Source organism: Tachyglossus aculeatus, chromosome X3, assembly GCF_015852505.1.
Source record: "Tachyglossus aculeatus isolate mTacAcu1 chromosome X3, mTacAcu1.pri, whole genome shotgun sequence".
In the NCBI taxonomy this organism is placed as follows: Eukaryota; Metazoa; Chordata; class Mammalia; order Monotremata; family Tachyglossidae; genus Tachyglossus; species Tachyglossus aculeatus.
Genome location: NC_052099.1, coordinates 12210889 through 12233084, shown reverse-complemented (window position 1 = coordinate 12233084; position 22196 = coordinate 12210889). Strand labels below are relative to the sequence as shown.

General features: G+C 43.8%; 1 protein-coding gene across 5 annotated transcripts in view; it reads right to left on the bottom strand.

The window, feature by feature from the left end:
- The window catches only part of PALM2AKAP2 (PALM2 and AKAP2 fusion), a 467268-nt gene that overhangs the window by 387996 nt on the left and 57076 nt on the right, over nucleotides 1-22196 (bottom strand). Inside the window, exon 1 of one of the 5 annotated variants that reach the window (XM_038770161.1) lies at nucleotides 11929-12166. The exons of the other annotated variants lie outside the window; for them this stretch is intronic. The gene's annotated coding sequence lies outside the window, so the exon portion shown is untranslated. Of the gene's footprint in view, nucleotides 1-11928; nucleotides 12167-22196 lie in introns of those variants that run through there. 5 annotated transcript variants of the gene reach the window in all.

The following is a 22196-nucleotide window of genomic DNA, read 5'->3' as shown; positions in this document are numbered from 1 at the left end:
CAGTCTCAGAAAATTTTACTCCAAGAATAATGATAATAATAATAATAATTGTGGTGTTTGTTAAATGCTATGTACCAAACACTGTGCCAAACGCTGGGGTCAATACATGATCAGCAGACCATAGGCTCACAGTATAAGAAGGAGGAAGGGAGAACAGGTACTTCATCCCCGATTTACTAATGAGGAAACCGAAGCATAGAGAAGTTGTGACTTGCCCTAGGTCACACAGCAGACAAGTGGGAGAACCAGAATTAGCACTCTTATTTTTATTGGATTAAATAGTCTCAGATATTTGGAGTACTGCAGAGCTCAACCCCAATGCTGAGACTAATTCATTCTTAAATAGCTTCTGGTAAATCTGCTTCTGGTGCAGAGAAGGAAGGAGATTTTCCCGTTTCTAGAAATCAACTGTGAATCTGGCCCATTGCCCCCAAACAGGCAATAGAGTACCTCTCATTGGGAAATGACCTCACTATGGACTAAAGATAACCAGCGTGGGAGAAATTTCTTCTCAGTTTTGCATCATGTTTCGCCAAGTTCCTTACTCTCCAGGAAGAAGGGAGACATATTTCCTTAATTTTATGTCTTTTTTTTGACATTTAAATGCTCGCTTTGTCCCAAGCTACTAAGCCCTGGGGAAGGTAAGGAAATCTTTAATAGTTATAGTTCTCCTATAATAATATTCTTGGTGAAGCCCATATTAAAGAAAACTCACATTACAGTAAGCACAACTTGATTGACACCAATCCATCAGTTGTAATTATTGAGTGATTATACTAAACATTTGGGGAAGTACAATATATTAGAGTTGGTAGGTATATTCCCCACCCACAAGGAGCACACGGTTTAGAAGGGGAGACAGATGTTAAAATAAATTATGGGTTTGTAATAATAATAATGATAGCAATAATTATGGTATTTGTTAAGCGCTATGTGCTAAGCACTGTTCTGTATGTAAGTGTTGCGGCTCTGAGGGTGGGGTGAATGAAGGGTACAAATCCAAGTGCAAGGGTGATGCAGAAGGGAGAGGGAATAGGTGAGGTGAGGGTTTAGTCACGGAGGGTCTCTTGGAGATGTGATTTTCGCAGGGCTTTGAAGGTGGGGAGTGTGGTGGTCTGTCAGATATGAAGGGGAAGGGAGTTGTGCGTAACTGTTTCTCCCAACAGGAAATCACAATGCATTCCAGACACTCATGGATTATGGGAAGATTGTTCCCTAATTCCCTGATCAATCAGTGGTATTTATTGAGCACAGTAAGTGTGTGCAGAGCACTGTGATAAGAACTTGGGAAAGTACAATACAACAGAGTTGGTAGATATGATCTTGGTAGACATGATCTCTGCCCAGGAGAAGCTTACAGTTTAGAGGAATTCTATCCAAAATGGGTAATGAAAACATGTGCTATGGGGTGTGTAATAACAATAATAATGATGGCATTTATTAAGCGCTTACTATGTGCAAAGCACTGTTCTAAGTGCTGGGGAGGTTACAAGGTGATCAGGTTGTCCCACAGAGGGCTTAATCCCCATTTTACAGATGAGGTAACTGAGGCACAGAGAAGTGAAGTGACTTGCCCAAAGTCACACAGCTGACAATTGGCAGAGCTGGGATTTGAACCCATGATCTCTGACTCCAAAGCCTGTGCTCTTTTCCACTGAGCCACATGTAATAAAAATACTGTAATGAGAACTGACTTGAACAGGGATATTGACTCAGGGGAAGGGAACGGGCAAGAACTGAAACCTGTATAGCCTGGAGTTCCTTTAAGACCAGGAATTCTGGGATCCACTGCCACCTGAAATCCAAACCATGGCCCATATCCCATGTAGAACCTTTAGAATGTTGGAGACAGTATCAATTTATGACTAAGGATTATTTGCTTGGAGCAGAGAGGAGTCTGGGGAATCCCCCTCCCAAGAGCTGTGTATCTCTTTATCTTATCTTAGTTCCTTGACTTTGTTCCTTGTGGTTCATAATTCATCGTTACCTTATGTTGCTTCTGTCTCACCTCAGAATGTGAGCTCTTGTGGGACAGAGATCTTGTCTGTTTTAACTATCTTGCACTTATCCTATCCCACCTTAATTACTGTATCAGCTTCCTTGCTGATTTCCCTGCCTCCTGTCTCTCCCCACTCCAGTCCATACTTCACTCTGATACCTGTATCATTTTCCTACAAACTGAACGTTTTGTTCAGGCCATGTTTCCCCACTCCTTAAGAACCTCCAGTGGTTGCCCATCCACCACTGCATCAAACAGAAACTCCTTACCATCAGCCTTAAAGCACTCCATCACCTTGCTTCCTCTTACCTCACCTCTCCGTTCTCCTACTACAACCCTGCCCACAAACTTCACTCCTCTGGAGCCAACCTACTCACTATATCTCAAGCTCATCTATCTCCTTCCTGATCTCTTGCCCACATCCTGTCTCTGACCTGGAACACTCTCCCTCTTCATATCTGACAGACAATTCTCTCCCCCCTCCCCTTCAAAGCCTCACTGAAGGCACATCCCCTCCAAGAGGCCTACCCTAAGCCATCTTTTCCCTTTCTTTCTCTTCTGCCTTTCAGCGTTGCCTCGACTTGCTCCCTTTATTCATCCCCCCTCCCAGCCCTGCAGAACTTATGTATGAAGTATATAGAATCATGCTTCAAGCTCAAATGAAATGCTTTGAGACATGCTTTAGCTGTATGGTGTTACAAGCCAGGGTCTTCAAATATGGCTGAGATTGTTATGGAATTATTATTATATTTGTTAAATACTTTACTATGTGTCAAGCACTGCTCTAAACAGTGGGGTAGATGTAAGATAATTAGGTCAGACACAGGCCCTGTCCCACATGGGGCTCACAGTGTAAAGAGGATGGAGAATGTACACATGCTACTGAATGTATTGCTTGTGTCAGATCAAAGTCTCTTGCAACTCTCTTTTTGTGGTGCAAAATAAATTATGGTTTGATCTAAATTGCTGACAGAGGCAACTCTCCATTTCCTGCTATTACTACATCAAAAGAAAAGTTTCCCCCTCGTTTTCATAATCATCTGCAATAGTATTAGCAAGAACAAACTATGACCAAATGCTTTCCAGTTTACTTCCAAAATGACTGCTTTTAAGTGCAATAATTATAATTAAAATGCCTAATTTCCATTTGTCTAAATCCATCATCCACAGGCTGAAGCTCACAGAACACTGTCACTTCATGGACAGAAAACTGGACTGGGGATTAACTGGTGCAAAATGACCAAAGCAACTTCAAACATCAGATAGCAAAATTGCTTGGAAGGGGAACGCGTGCATCTATGAGAAGAAGCATGACCTAGTGGATAAAGCACGGCCCTGGGAATCAGAAAGACCTGAGTTCTAATCCCTGCACTGCCACTTGTCTGCTGTGTGACCTGGGGCAAAGCACTTCACTTCTCTGTACTTCGGTTACTTCAGCTATAAAATAGGGATTAAGACTGTGAGCCCTATGTGGGACAGACACAGTATCCAACCTGATTTTCTTGTATCTGCCCCAGCGTTTAATATAGTGCTTGGCACATAGTAAGCAACTAACAAATACTTTTAAAAAATGGCAATGTCCTTTATATTTAAAGTGATTGTAGCAGACTTCCTGTGGTGGACTTTCCAAAGTCATTGAGCCTGTTCAAAATTAATTTTAAAGTGATAACACCTTAAACAGCATCATTATTTTCACTGATCCTCAGGGATTTAATGCTAGAACCAGAGGCACTGTCTTATTCCCACTGTGTGATGAGAGTGTATTCTATAGGCCTTGATCCCAGTGACTAATACAACAAAAATAGCAGAAACGAGATATTATATGAGCCTTCCCTTTGGATTGACTTGGGGAGGGGTAGTGAGTTGGGAATGGGAAATTGGGAAGCAGCATGGCCTAGTGGATAGAGCACGGGCCTGGGAATCAGAAGGATGTGGGTTCTAAACCCGGCTCCGCCACCTGTCTGCTGTGTGACCTTGGGCAAGGCGCTTCACTTCTCTAGGCCTCATTTACCTCATCTGTAAAATGGGGATTAAGACTGTGAGCCCCATGTGGGATGGGGACTATGTCCAACCTGATTAGCTTGTATCTTCCTCAGCTCTTAATACAGTCCCTGGCACATACTAGGCACTTAACAAATACCATTAAAAAAAACACATCCAACTGGTGAATGAAAGAACATGAGTCTCTGGCAGGTGAGTGGAGGGAGAAGTTTCTGTTTCCTGCTGAGTCAAGTTGTCTGCTTAAAAGTAGTTGATTGGTAGTGTCTGTTGGTGTTCCTACCAATTAGTTTAGGCAGCTCCTCAGGAGGGAAAATGTCCTGTTTTTCGTGTGAATGAGTTGCTCTTTTAACAACGAGAATACCAAGGACATTAGGAATAGACTATCAAGGAAACAGGTCTGTCAACAGGAAAGAGTGGTAGTCATTAGCAAGAGAAGCAGTGTGGCTTCAGTGGAAAGATCTTGGGCCTGGGAGTCAGAGGATCTGGGTTCTAATCCCAGCTCCACCACTTTCTTGTTGTGTGACCTTGGGCAAGTCACTTCATTTCTCTGTGCCTCAGTGTCTTCATCTGCAAAATGGGGATTGAATACCTGTTCTCCCTCCTACTTAGTCTGGGAGCCTCATGTGGGACCTGATTATCCTGCATGTACCCCGGTGCTTAGTACAGTGCTTGGCACATAGTAAACATTTAACAAATATTATTATTATTACTATTATTATTAGTGCCCAGACTAGATTAGCCCATTGTCCTTGGGACTCTCTTGGGAAAAGAATTATATTTTCAGAATAAAGAAATATTATATTGATTGTGGCATTTGTTAAATGCTTACTCTGTGCCAGGCACTGTACTAAGCGCTGGGGTGGATATAAGCAAATTGGGTTGGACACAGTCTCTGTCCCACGTAGGGCTCACAGTTTCAATCCCTATTTTACAGATGAGGTAACTGAGGCACAAAGAAGTGAAGTGACTTGCCCAAGGTCACACAACAGATGAGTAGCAGAGCTAGGATTAGAACCCATGACCTTCTGACTACTACCGGCACTGATATTTTTGAGCACTCACTGAGTGCAAGGCACTGTATTAAGTGCTTGGGAAAGCACAGCAGCATAAGGTATGTTCCTTATCCATAAGGAGCTAACGGAAGTGGTTTGCTGTAACCTGGCTTTTTGCCTAGTAAAACACTGCTTTCCAGTTAGGCACACAAAAACCCTGGTCCTCACAATATTCCACATGTGCAGACTAGGCATTTGCTACTGATAGGAGAGCAGCAATTTCTATGGTGTTATCACGACTGGTCAAAAAGTGAGGTAAATTTTGTTGTTGTTGAGGTCTTCTTGAAATGCAGACACCAGCTCCTCAATAAGGAGCTATAATTGAGATAAAAGCATTTAATAAATAGTCATCAAAAAATTTCAGATCTTTCAAACAAAATCCAATTATAAAGCCTGTAAAAAGTGCTAGCTGCAAGAAACAATGAGACCAACTGTAGAAGATTTGATTTTCCTACTTACTGAATACAGAGGTGATTGTATTTGCCCAACAGATCCATAACTCACTTGTACCCCTGGTGACTAAGCTGAAGCAATGGCTCTATAATTGATTCATTAGAAGTGATGCACAGCCTTTTAAATCCAGCAGGACTTGAACCCATTATTTGCTGAACATGGGGTATAAAGCTTCATCTTATCAGGGGAGATTGACTTTTGCAATGCATCCATTACAGTTGAGTCTCAAATCAGTCAATCATATTTATTGGGCACTTGCTGTGTGCAGAGCACTGTACTAAGCACTTGGGAGAGTACAATATAATAATATAACAGACACATTCCCTGCCCACAATGAGCTTACAGTCTAGAGCCAAGCAATTTGAATTGCAGATAACCAGCAATCCTGGAATCCCAGGAGTCTCTGCCTTTCACTGCATCTTATAGTCAAGAAGTCTGCCTCACCCATGTTTTATTTCTCTAGCAACAGGCTGCAGGAAAAGGTGTTGCCTCAGCAAAAGGATATCTGCCTGAGTCTTGGGTCCACTACTGTTTCCAGGTACAAAGGCAAATGATGCAAGAAGTGGCGGGGCAAGTTGACATTGGCCAATTCTTATTTTTCTGCTCAGGAGAGTGTCTACCAACTCTATTAATATTGTACTCTCCCAAGCACTTAGTACAGTCCTCTGCACACAGTGAGCACTCAATAAATGCCATCGATTGATTGATTGAACAGCATCCCAGAGAAACAAGGATTCAAAGACGTCATACTGAACTCAAGCTAACTTTCAAATAAGGAGCCTGAAGAATTCTTCAGTGCAACCTCATGCAATGGAAGAATAATCGAATAACCTTCTAGCATTGACTTAAGGCTACTGTTTCAGATTAATTTGGGTTTGAAAATGAGATTAAAAACCTCTACAGTTCCAATTTCCCCAACACACACAGAGATGAGGCCAATCAGATTTTAAAACCATAAAGCAGTGTGCCTGAAATATAAAGAACGTAAATGATTTCATTTTAGCAGAAGAACCATATTGGAACATGACAGAAAAAGAGGTAGCATAATTTATTGGAAAGAATTCTGGTTTGAAAGTCAGAAACCTAGATTCTATTTCTGCCTATGGTTTCTTAATTGTTCTGTGACTCTGGCAAAATCATTTCATCTCTTTGGGCCTGTTCCCCCTTTTGTGAAACGAGTATCATCACTGTCTCCTTTTGACTCTCCCCAAGTGTGTAGTACAGTGCTGTGCACACAATAAGCACTCAAACAATTCCATTGATTGATTGACTGACCTCATAGGAAAGTTATGAAGACAAAAGAGATCATACAAGTGAGGTATTTGGAGTTATTCAGAAAAAAGGGGCTATAGAAAATGATCATTATTAAGGAAACTGATTTTCCCGTAAACTTCCCAATGGCAAGATAAGCCTTACTGAAGCCAAAATTGTTTCCCTTTATTATATGTTTATGTGTTCTGAAAGATCTGAACAAAATTTTTAAACAAATTTAAAATTTAAATGTGTTTAAATTTTTAAACAAAATTTGACAAAAGCCAATAGCAAGGCAAACTGCCAGAGGGAACCTGAAGGTTATTTACATAGTCCCAAACTCCAATCAGTGGTGTTTTTTCAACAAGGCGAGTAATAGGCGATCTAGAATAAAGCTAAGGTCCTTGCACCTGGTGACATCAATGTGGGCTAAATTGTTATTGGCTCAGCTGTTGGGGATTGCCTAGAAATATGGAAAATGTTTAAAAGGTAGGAAGGGAAAAGAGAAGATGAGGGGTTTTTGCCTGAAATGGAAGTAGGACTGCTGGAGGGAGAGCCCATAAGCTGATAGAATGGGAGAAAGGCAGAGAGAAAGAGACAGAGAGAGTGAGATCCATAAGTAAACTTTGAAAACCTTAATGAAAAAGCATCACTAGTTTTGGGGGCAAATTCTCAGAGAAGCAAAAAGTGGTACTTTGTGACTGACTTTTTATTTTATACTCTTTTGACTGAGTATTGTTGCTACACTATCTCAGGTAAGATGGCTAAATGTCCCTCCCTGTTCCTGACATCCTCTATGAATTGTGGGCCATGGGAACTTACACTGATTCAAAGTATTCTCCGGGATGGTAGAGTCCTTTTGCCCTCCCACTGTGATTCCCAGAACCCCTGCTCCAGACACGCTCTGTGGGTGCTGGGTTGCAAGGATCTAAGATGCTAAAGCGTGCATCCTGACCCTCTCTTCCCATCAGATGACCAAATAAATCCACTGGGAACTTGCCCCCTTCCCATCATGACTGCTGCTTTCCCACCACAATAACCAGGGCCCTTCACACACACACACACACACACACACACACACACACACACACACACACACACACACACACACACACACACACACACACACACACACCCCTCCCTCCCCTCCCCCCCCCCGGCCACATACCCAAACACCACACTGACCCCCCGTGATCCCTCACCGGCACTCTTCCGCTTCACCGAGGAACCTTCATACCGACCCACCTTGCACCACCCCGGCAGGGCAGAGAGAAGCAGCCACAGCCTGGCGCTGCTTCTGCAAAACCCTGGGAAGACCATGGCAGCTACTGTGGTTGTGACTGTGGACTCTGAGCTGTGAAGAGCCTGAAATTCTGCACCTCCTGTTACAGCACCCTACAGATCTTGGTTCTTATTCTGTGTACCTGTCCGTGTTTTAATGCTTAGTATTTTGTTTCATCTCTCATGTGTCCGTCTCCACTACTCTCTCCTCTTTTATATTTTTAGATTGTGAGCCTCCAAAGGCCAGGGACAGTATCTAATTCCCATCTGTGTATTCTTTCCCAGTAATTAGTACAGTGCTTTGCATACAGTAAGCACTTAAATACTATTACTACTACTACTACTACTCATTCCTGTTCATTATTTTGCTTTTTAAAATCTCACTTTGTGTAAAAAAAACTGAAAACGTTTGTTTCTTGTGTTTTTGGTATCCACCTTCATATCTGTTTCAGAAGACTCCTCAGAGAGTAGCGGTCTTCATAAGGCAAGGCTTGTTGGAGAGCCCCAACCAATTCCTCTGCTGACTAAAATTTCAAGTTATGGAAAGGATGGTACTGATTTATAGGAATAATTTTGAGGTACCCTAACCAGGAAACTTTTTCCAAAGGAGTGTGGAAAGCTGAGTACCCCAGTATTGCAAAGCCCCCAATGGATTTGGTTTAGGAAAAACCTTAGCTGGGTCAGGCTGCTGAAGAGCAGCATGAGAAGCAATGTGGCCTAGTAGGAAAAGCCCGGGGCTGGGAGTCAGAGGACCTGGGTTCTAATCACAGCTCTGCCACTTATCTGCTGTGTGACCTTGGGCAAGTCACTTAATTTCTCTGGGCCTCATTTTTCTCAACTGTAAAATAGGGATTCAATACCTGTTCTCCCTCCTACTTCAATGGTGAGCCCCATGTGGGACAAGGGTTGTGTCCAACCTGATTAACTTGTATCTACCCCAGCACTTAGAATAGTACTTGACACATAGTAAGACCTTAACAAATGCCATAATCATAATAATGATAATAATAATAAGAGCTTAACACAGTTTAGGAAAGACTTTTGTGTTTGTATGTGTGTGGGTGGTGATTTTTATTCACCTTTAAAGAATCTCTGTGGCCCTATACGCACTGTTACTGTACCAATGAGGAGCATGGGTGTATCTACCCTTATCACAGACTGAGAGGGGATCATACACAGGTGGTGGGAACACTATAATGAACTTCCACCATCTAGGAGGAGGCTTTCCAAAGCATGGAAAATCAGCCAAAATGTAGAACTATGACCTTAGCCCCCAAACAATGAAAAATGGAAAAACACTCTGATCTGACGTCCTTCCTGCCAAAATCATCAAGCACGAAGGATGTCTAATCCTCAGGCATCTGCAGGAGCTTTTCCTCAACCTGTGGATCGCTGAGGAAATACCACAAGACTTCACAGGCTCTGCATGGAATTTCTCTGCTTTTCATGGCTGGAAAGATTCTAGCCAGAGTCCTCCTGAATGCACTACTGAAGAACACAGTCAACTGTTTGCTACCTGAATCACAACATAGCTTCAGATCATGGTACAGCAGATATAGTCATTGAAGCATGACAAAGTGCAAAGTACAGAAACATTTATACTGTTTATTGATCTTACCAGATGATTTGAAAGGATGATTCAAAGGGGTGCTATGAAAATAACTAAATAAATTTGGCTGTTCTCCATCATACTTAGACTGTGAGCCCCATGTGGGACAGGGACTGTGTCCAACCTAATTAACTTGTATCTACCCCAGAGCTTAGTACAGTGTTTGACACATAGTAAGCACTTAAAAAATACCATAAGAAACAATTACCAGGACAGGATAGGACAGGACAATTGGTCAACTTCAAGGAACTCTACCTGAACCTTTCCCCATCATTACTGGGGTGAAGCAGAGTTGTGCAGTAGGTTGAGTTCTGTTCAACCTATCCTATATTGCCATAATCAAGTGTGCAAAAGGGATTTGCAAATTAGCATCAAGGTTTGAATCTACTGGGAAATCCTTCCAGCTCAACAGGTTATGTGCATCATCAAAAGTCTTTGAGACAGTAGTTCAGGAAATTTATTTGCCGACGACTGTGCAAATGATTATAAATTGCTCTGCAGAAAGCAGTACAGTGTTGTGTTCTGACAAATGTCTGGAGAAAACACGTCATTTACCAGCTTACACCAGGGAAATGATACACATTACTGAAAGTTTCCATCGGCAGTACAGAACTCAAGTCGCTCACCGATTTCTCCTAGGCAGTAGTGGAGATAAAGCAGTATGAAAAGACCCTCATGGTCTTCGGAATATTGCAAGAGTAGCATTAAAAATGGGGCATCAAGCACCAAAGAGCATCTAAACCCAAATCATAAGTTGGAACCAATTATCCATAGGAGTAATATTATAAATGTAGGATGGGTTCCTGAACCAGGGTAAACCCTATGTTTACCAAAATTACATAGGATTATAAAGGAATAATAGAGCTATGTAAAAATGCTTATAGTGAGTCAGAAATTTTACAAAAGGGTAGCTGACTTTTACAGTATTGGGAATGAAATGAACATCAATCAAACAATGGTATTGTTTAGCACTTACTGTGTGCAAAGTCCTGCCTTCAAGGAGATTACAATCTGGCGTCAATCGCCATCCCCCTCCCCTTGGGTTTCTGCCTGTCAATCAAGTAAACACTCCCCAGCCTCTCCTGCTCCACCCACTTTCTCTCTCTCTCTCCTCCCCATCCCATCATAGCTATTAATTTTTTCCCCTGCCCCCCCACCTTTAATGGTATTTGTTAAGTGATCACTAGATGGCCGGCACCGTCGCCAGCAGCACCCTCAGAACCTAGTGCCATAAAGGATGCTAATATTGTGAAGCCGAAACAAAGGGGTTCATTTTAGAATACTGTAAGTGCCTTGTGTCATAGCTCAAAATATCTCGTCAAGGATTGTCTGAACGAGTATACTTGCAGGTATTCAGAGAGCATCAGGCAGCTTCTCACATCGGTTCTGCAGGTCTTTCTATACCTTCCAGTGAATTTCTACTAGGTCACACTGGGCTTCTCTCGGAACTGGAAACGGCTGGCCCCTGCCTCACTCACTCTCATCTCCAGAGCTGCTACTGTCACTAACTGGCTCACAGCTGCTCTCTGTTCTTCAGTGGAAGCAGTGGCATTAAGGGGGTCGGACGGCTGTGAGGACGGTGGAGGCCATTGAGCCCTCCCACCTCAATCAAGGTATTTACTGAGAACTTACTGTGTGCAGAGCGCTGTACTAAGCAGTTGGGAGACTACAACAGAGCTGGCAGACGTGTTTCCCTCTGAATTTAAGACTGTGTTCAACTTTATTAACATGTATCTACTCCAGTGCTTAGAACAGTGCTTGGCACATAGTAAGGGCTTAACAAGTACCATAATAATAATAATAGTAATTTTTATTAAGGACTAGGGCGAGAGGGAAGAGAAAGGGTAAAATGCTGGCTGCTAGTGCCCTAAAGCCTTTTATTGTAGAAAAGCAGTCCTGGCCATGGCCGTGATGTAACTGAAGACAGTGGGAAGAATTTATCATTTTTATTGCAGGTTTTACTTGCCTACAGCCTGATTTCTCAAGACTGACCTAATTTGTCTTAGGCTTCAACCTGTGGTAATTTGCTTTGGCTGATTTAGGAACACATCCAAATACCCAAAGGAATGACACTAGAGAATATTTTTAAAAAATCAGGAACCCGAAATGTAAGTTGCTAGAATGGACCGAAAGGGAATGCTAATGTTAAGTGCCTGCTCCTTTTGGGGTTACCCCAAACCCCAAGCGTTCACCCAGGCACAAGATCCCGGGGTTGGATTTTGCCCTGCTGGGCCACGTCCGGTTTTGACAAGCCGCTCTTCGACGGGGCCGAGCGTGCTTACCGAGTGATGCTCGCCGACGTGCTGACGGGCGAGGGTCCCGAGCCGCCTCCCGACTTCAGGCCCCTGCGGCCACGGGCACCGGACGGCCTGCTACCACGTGGTCCGCGGCATCTGGGTCAATAAGTTTTACTTCGACCGGGCCGAGAGGGTGTTTGTAGAACGCACCCGAGTGTTAGCCCCCTCCTCGGCCTCTGGCCCTCCACGCCCTGCCCCAGCCGGAGGTCCACCTGGCCAGCGGGTGGGGGACCCCGGATGAAGGATATATAACCGCCGGGCCCACCCCCGGCCGCTCCCCTTTTGCTCTCGGTTGGCCTGGTCCCTCCAGTCCGCCGGCTTCCGGGCCCTGATGGCCGAGGTGTGGTTGGCACTTAAGCCCCCGTTCACCAGCGCCGAGCGCTGCTTCTACGAGGCCATGTTCGACGGCCACCCGCTGGGGAAGGTGAGACTGCAGGAGCGGGAGGGCCGACAAGACGCAGCCCGGCGGAGACGGAAGGAGAGGCGGAACCACAACCCCCGCGGCAAGCGGCCCAAGCGGGCTGAGATTTGCGGTCCCAAGGAGGCTGACTCCCCTCCGCCCCACTGCTATTTCCCGCGTGAGGCCAGCGAGCCGCGCTGGCCTGGCAAGTCGCCAGAACCCTCCGCACGGCTCGCCCGGCCCGGGCCCGGAAAGCCCCGCCGGCCGCCTCGGCACCCGGCGCTCTCCTAGACACTCGAGACCCCCACTCCGTTTCTGAAATCGAACCAAAGTAGGAAAAGCTTTTTCTCTGGTCACCGATTCCCCCGGGCCTGGTTCCCGGCGGCAGTTGTGCAGAACGGGCTGATGAATGGGAGGGGGAGACAGCGGGAGGGGCGTGTGAGATGTGAAGCAGCGTTGCTCAATGGAAAGAGCACAGGCTTTGGAGTCACAGGTCATGGGTTCGAATTCATTCAATCGTACTTATTGAGCACTTACTATGTGCAGAGCACTGTACCAAGCGCTTGGGAAGTACAAGTTGGCAACATATAGAGACGGTCACTACCCAACAACGGGCTCACAGTCTAGAAGGGGGAGACAGACAACAAAACATGTGGAGAGTTGTCAGGTCATCAGAATAAATAAAAATAAAGCTAGGTGCACATTATTAACAAAATAAATAGAATAGTAAATATGTACAAGTAAAATCATTAGAGTAATAAACCTGCCCTGCCAATTGTCAGCCGTGTGACTTTGGGCAAGTCACTTGACTTCTCTGGGCCTCAGTTCCCTTATCTGGAAAATGGGGATTAAGACTGTGAGGCCCCCGTGGGACAACCTGATCACCTTGTAATTTACCCAGCGCTTAGAACAGTGCTTTGCACATAGTAAGAGCTTAATAAATGCCATTATTATTACTGAACTCCAAAATGCTCTAAGAAACAACTTTGTGAGGCAGCAAAACATCCTGTAGATATTTTAGGTACTGCACACTGGGGCTTTGTTGGCCTCTGTGCAATGGCAAATGCTGAGAAAGGTCTCAGGATAATTGAACAATATACCCAAGTCTCCTCACATGGGACTTAATATATCCAAAGACATTTATTTTTGTTTCCAGTTTTTCCAACTCTTTGATGTGTAGATTTCATATAGATATATTTTCTTGCTGCACTCTCCAAATACCTTGAACTGTGAATTCCTCATTTCTAATTTAGTGTAACAGAACGACCCCAATCTCTATATATAGTGACAGGAAATAGTTTAGCAGGGACCTGAAGGAGCCTAGTTCATTCTCCCACATCTACAGCCATGGTTCCCATGAGAAAAATCTGAGGAGGGTGGATTCTGGAGTTCTGGAGCACATTTTGGAAGTTTACTATGGTGACATCCATTGGAGAACTCCATTCTAGTAGTTGTGGTATTTGTTAAGTGTTTACTTTGTGTCAGGCACTGTATTAAGCACTGTGGGGGATACAGGCAAACCAGGTTGGACACAGTCCCTGTCCCACGTGGGGCTCACAGTCTCAATCTCCATTTTACAGATGAGGTAACTGAGGCACAGAGAAGTTAAGTGACTTGCCCAAGGTCATACAGCAGACAAGAGGCGGAGCTGGAATTAGAACCCGTGACCTTCTGACTCCAAGGCTCATGCTCTATCCACTATGCCAGGCTCCTTCTCTCTTTTTTTTTGATGGTGGCAGCACAAAGGAAGTGCCCATTTTATTGAAAGATAGCTAAGGACAAAACCACTTCTGCTGGAATTTTTGGTGGTCAAATGCAGGCTTGTTAGAAAAGGGTCTGTTTGTCCTAAGTGCGATATACCTTCTGGAGAGGCTCTGAAATGCAGATGTCACCCTGGCAGCCTATCACTCTGGGCTGCATTTTGTCTGGATGATGCTAGCTCACCATACCAGACCCTATTTAACATGGTTGCAGCCTGGTAGTGTAACTGGTGGCTTCTCTCCCAGCAGCCACCTCTGCCATGGCCAGTGCTGTTACCGCCAGCAGACTTTAAGGCTTTCAGCTGCAGCTTTTCAGCAGTGAGGTCGAACTACTGAGCCTCTCCATTTTCAGTGTCAGCAGCAGAGGTGTGAGGTTAAGGGTAGCCAAGGTTAATAGCCTTTTAACCTCTCTTCCCATCCACCCTTCAGAGGCTAAAAACTGGCCCAACTGACCCAGTAATAACCCCCTGGCAACCGTACTTGAAGCTTGCAGGGATACATTTAACATTCTTCTGCTTTTTTGACTCTCCACAGTAAGGGGACTTGCTATTTCTGGTTTTCTTTTAAAAAAAAATTGTCATTTATTGGAGAGTGAAACAGAAGCAGCACGGTCTAGTGGAAGGTGGGCCTGGGAGGACCTGGGTTCTAAACCCGGCTCTGCCAAATGCTTGCTGTGGGACTGTAGGCAAGTCACTTAACTTCTCTGTGCCTCAGTTATCCTGTTCTACCTCCTACTTAGACTGTGCATCCCATACAGGACAGGGACTGTGTCCAACCTAATTTACTTAAAGCAGCATGGCTCAGTGGAAAAAGCACAGGCTTTGGAGTCAGAGATCATGGATTCAAATCTCGGCTCCACCAATTGTCAGCTATGTGACTTTGGGCAAGTCACTTCACTTCTATGTGCCTCAGTTACCTCATCTGTAAAATGGGGATTAAAACTGCGAGCCCCCGTGGGACAACCTGATCACTTTGTAACCTCCTCAGCGCTTAGAACAGTGCTTTGCACACAGTAAGCACTTAATAAATGCCATTATTATTATTATTATTACCTCAGTGCTTAGAACAGTTTGACACATAGTAAGCGCTTGACAAATACCATAAAAAATTTTTCACCTCTGCTTCTCTTTCCAACAGTAGAAATCTTAACATCTCTCACAATCACCTTTTAAAGATTTCTTAACAAAAGAATGCTCCTCTCACTTCATTTACCTTCCCCCACCTACCAATCAGCATTTTGATTCCAACCTTAATCAGTCTTCTCTCTGCTAATATCATATTTCTGCTTCCCAGAAGTTCTCTTGGTAGCAAAATGGCAGTGAAAAAAAAAAGGTGAGTCAGGGTGGATGTATTTTGTGGACAGGGAACTGGACAGAAAGAGAGTAGGGTAGTCCAAGATCCTGTAAGTTGCTTGCTTTGATAAGTCCTAAGCATTTACAACCTAAACGTCAAGAAGTAAAACAAGGAGAATTGATTCAGACCCAATCCCTGATTCACAAGGGAGTCACCATCTAGACAGAAACACAGGGGAAATTCAGAAAAACCAAACGACGAGAATTCAGTAAACAAAATCCAACAGAATTCTCCCAAGCACTTAGTTCAGTGCTCTGCACACAGTAAGCTCTCAATAAATACGATTGAATGAATGAATGAAAAACAATTAAAGAACCACAGGAAGAATAGCCATCGAAATTATTCAGACTCCCCCAATACTGCATTAAAATATTGGTGCATGCAATGCATAGTAAATCAAGCAATTCTAGTGTGCTCAGCAATAACCCCACCTCACTCTCAATTATCTGACTATTTTTAGTGGGGGAAATGAAATTGTATTTCTCAGGGAACTCTGATGATATTGCTCTGAAATAATTTATCTATTCAGGTGATTTGCATATAGGCAGGCTGGAAAATCGTAGAGCGGCTTTCCTACACTATTTTCACTTCTGTCTTTCAGGACTTCCTGTCCTGAAAGAGGACAGCTAGTCAGTTCTGTGGAATTTCTTCTCATCAAACCAAATTTCAAATTTGAACATATTGTAGTGTGTGCTGTAGTGGACCCTTTTGAGCTCACCCGCCCACAAACTGGTGATAAATGGTGGCAAAAATGGACACATTGGCTGACACACTAACCCCAGGACATAGTTTGGCTAACTGCTCTAGAATCACAGGCTGCCCTCCCACCACTTCAGGGTTTGTGGATAGAGCATAGGCCTGGGAGTCAGAAGGGAATGAGTTTGAATCCTGATTCTGCCATTTGTCTGCTGTGTGGCCCTGGGCAAGTCACTTCACTTCTCTGTGCCTCAGTTACTTCATCTATAAAATAGGAATTAAGATTATGAGCCCCAGGCAGGGCAGGGACTGTGTCCAACCTGATTTGTCTCCACCCCAGCCCTTATTACAGTGCCTGGCACATAGTAAGCTCTTAACAAATACCATAATTATTATTATCATTACTACCATTCCAACACCTCTGCCATTCTCTCCCCTCTTCCCCACCCCTGCCTGGGCCAGGGACTCAGAGGACCTGGACTCTAATCTTGGTTCCACCACTTGTCTGCTGTGTGACCTTGGGTAAGTCATTTCACTGCTCTGGACCTTGGTTCCCTCACCTGCAAAATGGGGATTCAATATCTGTACTTAGGACTGTGAGCCCTATGTGGGACCTTATTATCTTGTGTGTACCCCAGGCTTAGCAGACTACTTGGCTTATAGTATGCACTTAACAAATATTGTTACTGTTATTATTATCTGTTCTTCCTCTGGCCAGGAAGTGTCCATAAAACAGCTGCTGTTTATGCATCTTAGCACCTATGCATAGTCTCAACTTCCATTCACTTATACATATGTATCAATTTATCTTTCCATACTTTTGCTATCAGCAGTGGTAGTCTGTTGTGAAGAATGGCTTGTCTGCCACGTGAGATTCTCAGCTCTGCAAGGGCATGGATCATGACCCTTATTGTCTCGTCTTGTCTTATGCCACAGAGTTGTCTCCGACCCATAGCGACATCATGGACTCAGTTGTATTCTCCAAAGGGTTTAATACCATACTCTGCATACACTAGCCCATGAGGATACACTCCGGATGGATTGGCTGGCCACTTCTGACGATTGAGCACACTCTCATTGTGGAAGATGAAATCCTGGGACAGTGCAAAGCTACCATTTCACCCTAAAACTGAATGCTCAATTTCAGTGTTTTGTTACTGACAAATTACCAAGTAGAAAGACTCGTACTGCTAGTGGGGAAAAAAACTGTGTCTGCTTTATTTCTTGTGCATCTGAAATGGAAATTTAGACTGAGTGCTCCGTGTTTATGGTTTGGCTGGAGGAACGTAGATGTGCATTACCATGTAGATCATTTCCATGTGTGCCCTTCTATGGTTTGGATCACGGTTCTTATGGGGTCTGAGCTCCTGTCATTTCCAGGGGATCCAGAATTAGGGGCTGTCATCTTCAGATGGGATGTTCCACCGTAGGAAAAAAAAGAAAGAAAAAAAAAGAAAGAAAGAAGAAGAAGCATGGCCTAGTGGAAAAAGCATGGTCTTGGGAGTCAAAGGAGGTGGGTTCTAATTCCGACCGGTCCACTTGTCTGCTGTGTGACCTTGGACAAGTCACTTAACTTCTCTGTGGCTCAGTTACCTCATCTGTAAAATGGAGATTAAGACTGTGAGCCCCATGTGGGACAGGGATTGCATCCAACCTAATTACCTCGTACCTAGCCCAGCTCTTAGGACAGTGCTTGGCACATAGTCTTTAGCAAATACCATAATTATTATTATCATTACATCCCCAAGATTCAATTATTTAATCAATCTGTGTTATTCATTGAGCTCTTACTGTGTGTAGAGCAATGTACTGAACACTTGGGAAAGTACAGTTCAGCAGAGTAGGTAGAAACAATCCCTGCCCTCAAGGAACTTACAATCTCCAGGGATTCTAGCAGTGGCACCATGATTGAGCATATCATCATCATCTATCAGTGAGAGCTGAAGATGGTTCACATTACTTCAGCTCCGGATGGCTCCGGATTCTGAACTGACCATAGCCTGATAAGTTTTCAAACTATGACTAATGATAAAATCAATAATTCACAATGTGGCATACAAACCACCGAGAGAGCTGAATGTCAAACTCCTGGAGAATGAAGACAGATGCAGTAAGCTTTATGACAACATCAAAGCAGCTCTATTAAGGGCAAGAAAAAATAAACTATTTTCCTCTACAATTGTGACAAACCCTGGATGTCTCTAAGGGATTCTCTCTACCAGGCAGCTTTTGAGACTACGGTTACTGCCGGAAGGAAACATCAGGACTATTTTGATGAAAATGATGCTGAGATGAAAGAGCTAAGCACAGGGAGCAGCGAAACAAGCAGTACATCGTAAATTATGCACGAACTGGTAAAAGTGCGATACAAACACACATGATATTGTCTCTCCCAAGGCCATGCTGCTAATTTTAGTGGGAGATTTGCAACAAAGCTTTCTTGTGAAATTGTCAAAAATTATGATGTGAATAAGGGAAAATGCCCAATTGGTTAATAGGTATTAAAAGAGAAAAACATATGTCAAGGACATATCTCTATTTGCATGATATTAAAGAAGATTAGGGTTGAATGATGATAGATTGCTTATTTCCTTGACACACTATCTCTGATATTGGAAATTGTTCATTCAGTCTTTTCATGTGCCTACCAGGGAGAATATGACACCAGATCCTATAAGATCTCCAGAAAGCAAATATGGAACAACTGTAGGGATGATAATTATCGTAATAATAGCAATAATAGTCATGATAATAGTATTTGTTAGTGCTTATTATGTACCAAGCACTGGGATAGAAATACAAGATAATCTCTATTTGGATGTCCTCCCATCACCTCAAATTTAACATGTCCAAAACAGAACTCCTTATCTTCCCACCCAAACCCAGTCCTCCCACTGACTTCCCCATCACCATAGATGGCACCACCATCCTTCCTGTCTCACAAGCCTGTAACCTTGGGGTTATCCTTGACTCTTCTCTGTTATTCAATCCATCACTAAATTCTGTTGGTCCCACCTTCACAACATAGCTAAAATCTACCCTTTCCTCTCCATCCAAACTGCTACAACGTTAATAACTCATCCTATCCTGCTTGGATTACTGCATTAGCTTCCTTGCTGACTTCCCAGCCTCCTGTCGTTCCCCACTCCAGTCCATACTTCACTCTGCTGCCCGGATCATTTTTCTACAAAAAGGTTCAGGACATGTCACCCAGCTCCTCAGAAAACTCCAGTGGATGCCCATCCACCTCCCCATCAGACAAAAACTCCTCACCATTGGCTTTAAAGCAGTCCACCACTTTGCCCCCTCCTACCTCTCCTCATTTCTCTTCTTCTACATCCCAGCCCACACACTCAACTCCTCTGGTGCTAACCTTCTCACTGTGCCTCGATCTCGCCTGTCTTGCTGCCAACCCCTCACCCAACTCCTTCCCTCTGGCTTTCACCCCACCCCCAATCCCACAGCACTTAAATACAGATCATTAAATTATATATTACAAATTATTCATTTATATTAACGTCTCTCTCCCCCTCCAGATGGTAAACTCATTATGGGCAGGGAACATATCCGCTAATTCTGTTGTATTCTCCAGAGCACTTAGTACAGTGCTCTGCACATAGTAAGAGCTCAATAAATACCATTGATTGATGGGTTAAGCACTCGCATAGACACAGCCTCCCATAGAACATATCCCTATTATTTAAGCACCAACTCATGTGCATGCCTCCTTCTCCCTCTTCCTCTTATCTAGAAATTATTTTAGTGTCTGCTTCACCCCCGAGATTGTAAAATGATTTAGGGCAGGGATCGTGTCTGCTATTTTTCTTGTACTCTCCCAAGCACTTAGTAAAATGCTCTGCCACACAGTAATCGCTCAATAAGTAAGTAAAATTAATAAATTGACCCTTTCTCATCCCTAACTAATCTTCTAATGGTACCTTGCTGTCAATATTCCTGTCTGACCCATTTCTCACTCTCATTCACCTCTCTGGAATTACCTACCCTTTTCAAATCCACTGTGCCACAGTATTGTCCATCTTAAAAGCCCTCCTGAAAACCCACTTCCTCTGGGGGACATTCCTCAACTAAATTCCACTCTCTTCAGTTGAGTTCCCCCAACAGCCCCTCCTAGTTCATATGTTTATGCAGATGTATCCTCTCCATTTATTCATTATGTCATTTTTCCATACTGTTGCAGCTGTATCTATATTTTTCCCCCCATTTCCTCTGTCTCTTGTCTGATGTTGTTGAGTCGTCTCCAACCCACCACGACGCCGTAGGCACACCTGTCCCAGAATGCCCCACCTCCATATGCAGTCGTTCTGGTAGTGGGTCCATAGAGTTTTCTTGGTAAAAATCCAGAAGTGGTTTGCCATTGCCTCCTTCCGTGCAGTGGACTTGAGTCTCCGCACTCAACTCTCTCCCATGCTGCTGCTGCCCAGCGCAGGTGAGTTTCAACTTGTAGCAGATTGCCTTTCACTTGCTAGCCACTGCCCAAGCTAGGAATGGAATGGATATGCCTCTGCTTGACTCTCCGTCCCATAGTCGAGGCCGGAAGAGTAGTAGAAACTCACCAGGTGTGACCCTGAGAAGGGAGCTTCCTCTGAACATATACAATTTATATCTGCCTGTTTCTCCCATTAGATTATAATCCCTGTAAAGGCCGGGACTGCATCTTTTACTTCTATTGTACACTCCAAAGCACTTAGTACAGTGCTCTGCACACAGTAAGCACTCAATAAATATGATTGAATGAATGAATTAATTAATGTAGGAGGACTCAGGGCTCCATGATCATCCAATCATGAACCAGGACTCAGGATATTTTCCTGGGGGGTCAATATAGGGTAGGGACAAGCTAATATCTTAATGTTTTCTGTTTCCCATCTGTCTCTTGGATAACAGAATCCTCTCTTCCCTTTGGCCAGCTCACATCGTGGGTGATTAATCAGTTAAATTAATCAGAGCAGTGATGCTAACTTCAGGCAACTCTAAAAGTCAGGTTCTTTATATCAAACCCCAGGAGCAGATCCAGACATTGTACAACACTTCCACGCATCCAATCATTTGGTCTGAGGACAAGGTCGATACGTTCTATTTAGGTTGCTGAAGTTGGACTCATAATATCCCCTTGCTTAAAATGACTAGTAAAGCCAATGACATCAAGATGTTTAAATATAACCATAGATGACCACTTCAAACAGAACTGTCTGTGAGAGCTAAGGCGGTCCAAGACCTCACAGGGACTGAACCTCTTCCACTGGTACTTTTAGATCACAGAACTGAAAATGAGTAACTCTATCAAGTCAGCCCTGTGGTGGAGAGAACTGGAAGTCATTCTGCTGAAAGTGCAATATCTTTTACCTCAGCTTAAGTGGAGAATTCATTAAAAGCACATACAAAACACTAACTGGACCGAATTCAAAGAGCCAGCTGTTAACTGAAGGAGAACATATGGCGAGGAAAAGGTCATAATCAGAACCACTCAAGCTTCCCTGGGCTTTGGGCGTCTCTAGAGTGGGAGGTAAAATTAGGTAAAGGGCCCCATTACCACTGCTAGGGGGTTGCAGTGCTAATGATGAGGGCAGCAGCATCTGCGGTTTTGACAGTCACTATAGAGTTTGGGAGAGGCGATGATCGGGATGAAGAATGTAAGCCCCATGCAGGACAGGGACGTGTTCAACCTGATTGACTTGTATCTACCCCAGAGCTTAGAACAGTGCTTAGCACGCAGTAAGTGATAATCTATATGTTTGTTTCCCCTCTTTGGATTGCAGGCTCCCCAATGGCTCATTCCTTCTTTGGACCTTTCATAAAACAGTGATCGCTCTATCAGTCACTGGAGTTTATTGTGTGCAGAGCACTGTACTAAGTGCTTGGGAGAGTACAATACAACAGAGTCGGTAGATACGTTCCCTGCCCACAAAGAACTTACAGTAGTGCTCGAGACACAAGTGATGATGAGGACGATGACGGCAGTGATAACAGTGATGCGACTTCCCTAGTCTCTTGCTGGTGACAGGTATTTAAAATGCAAAAAGTTA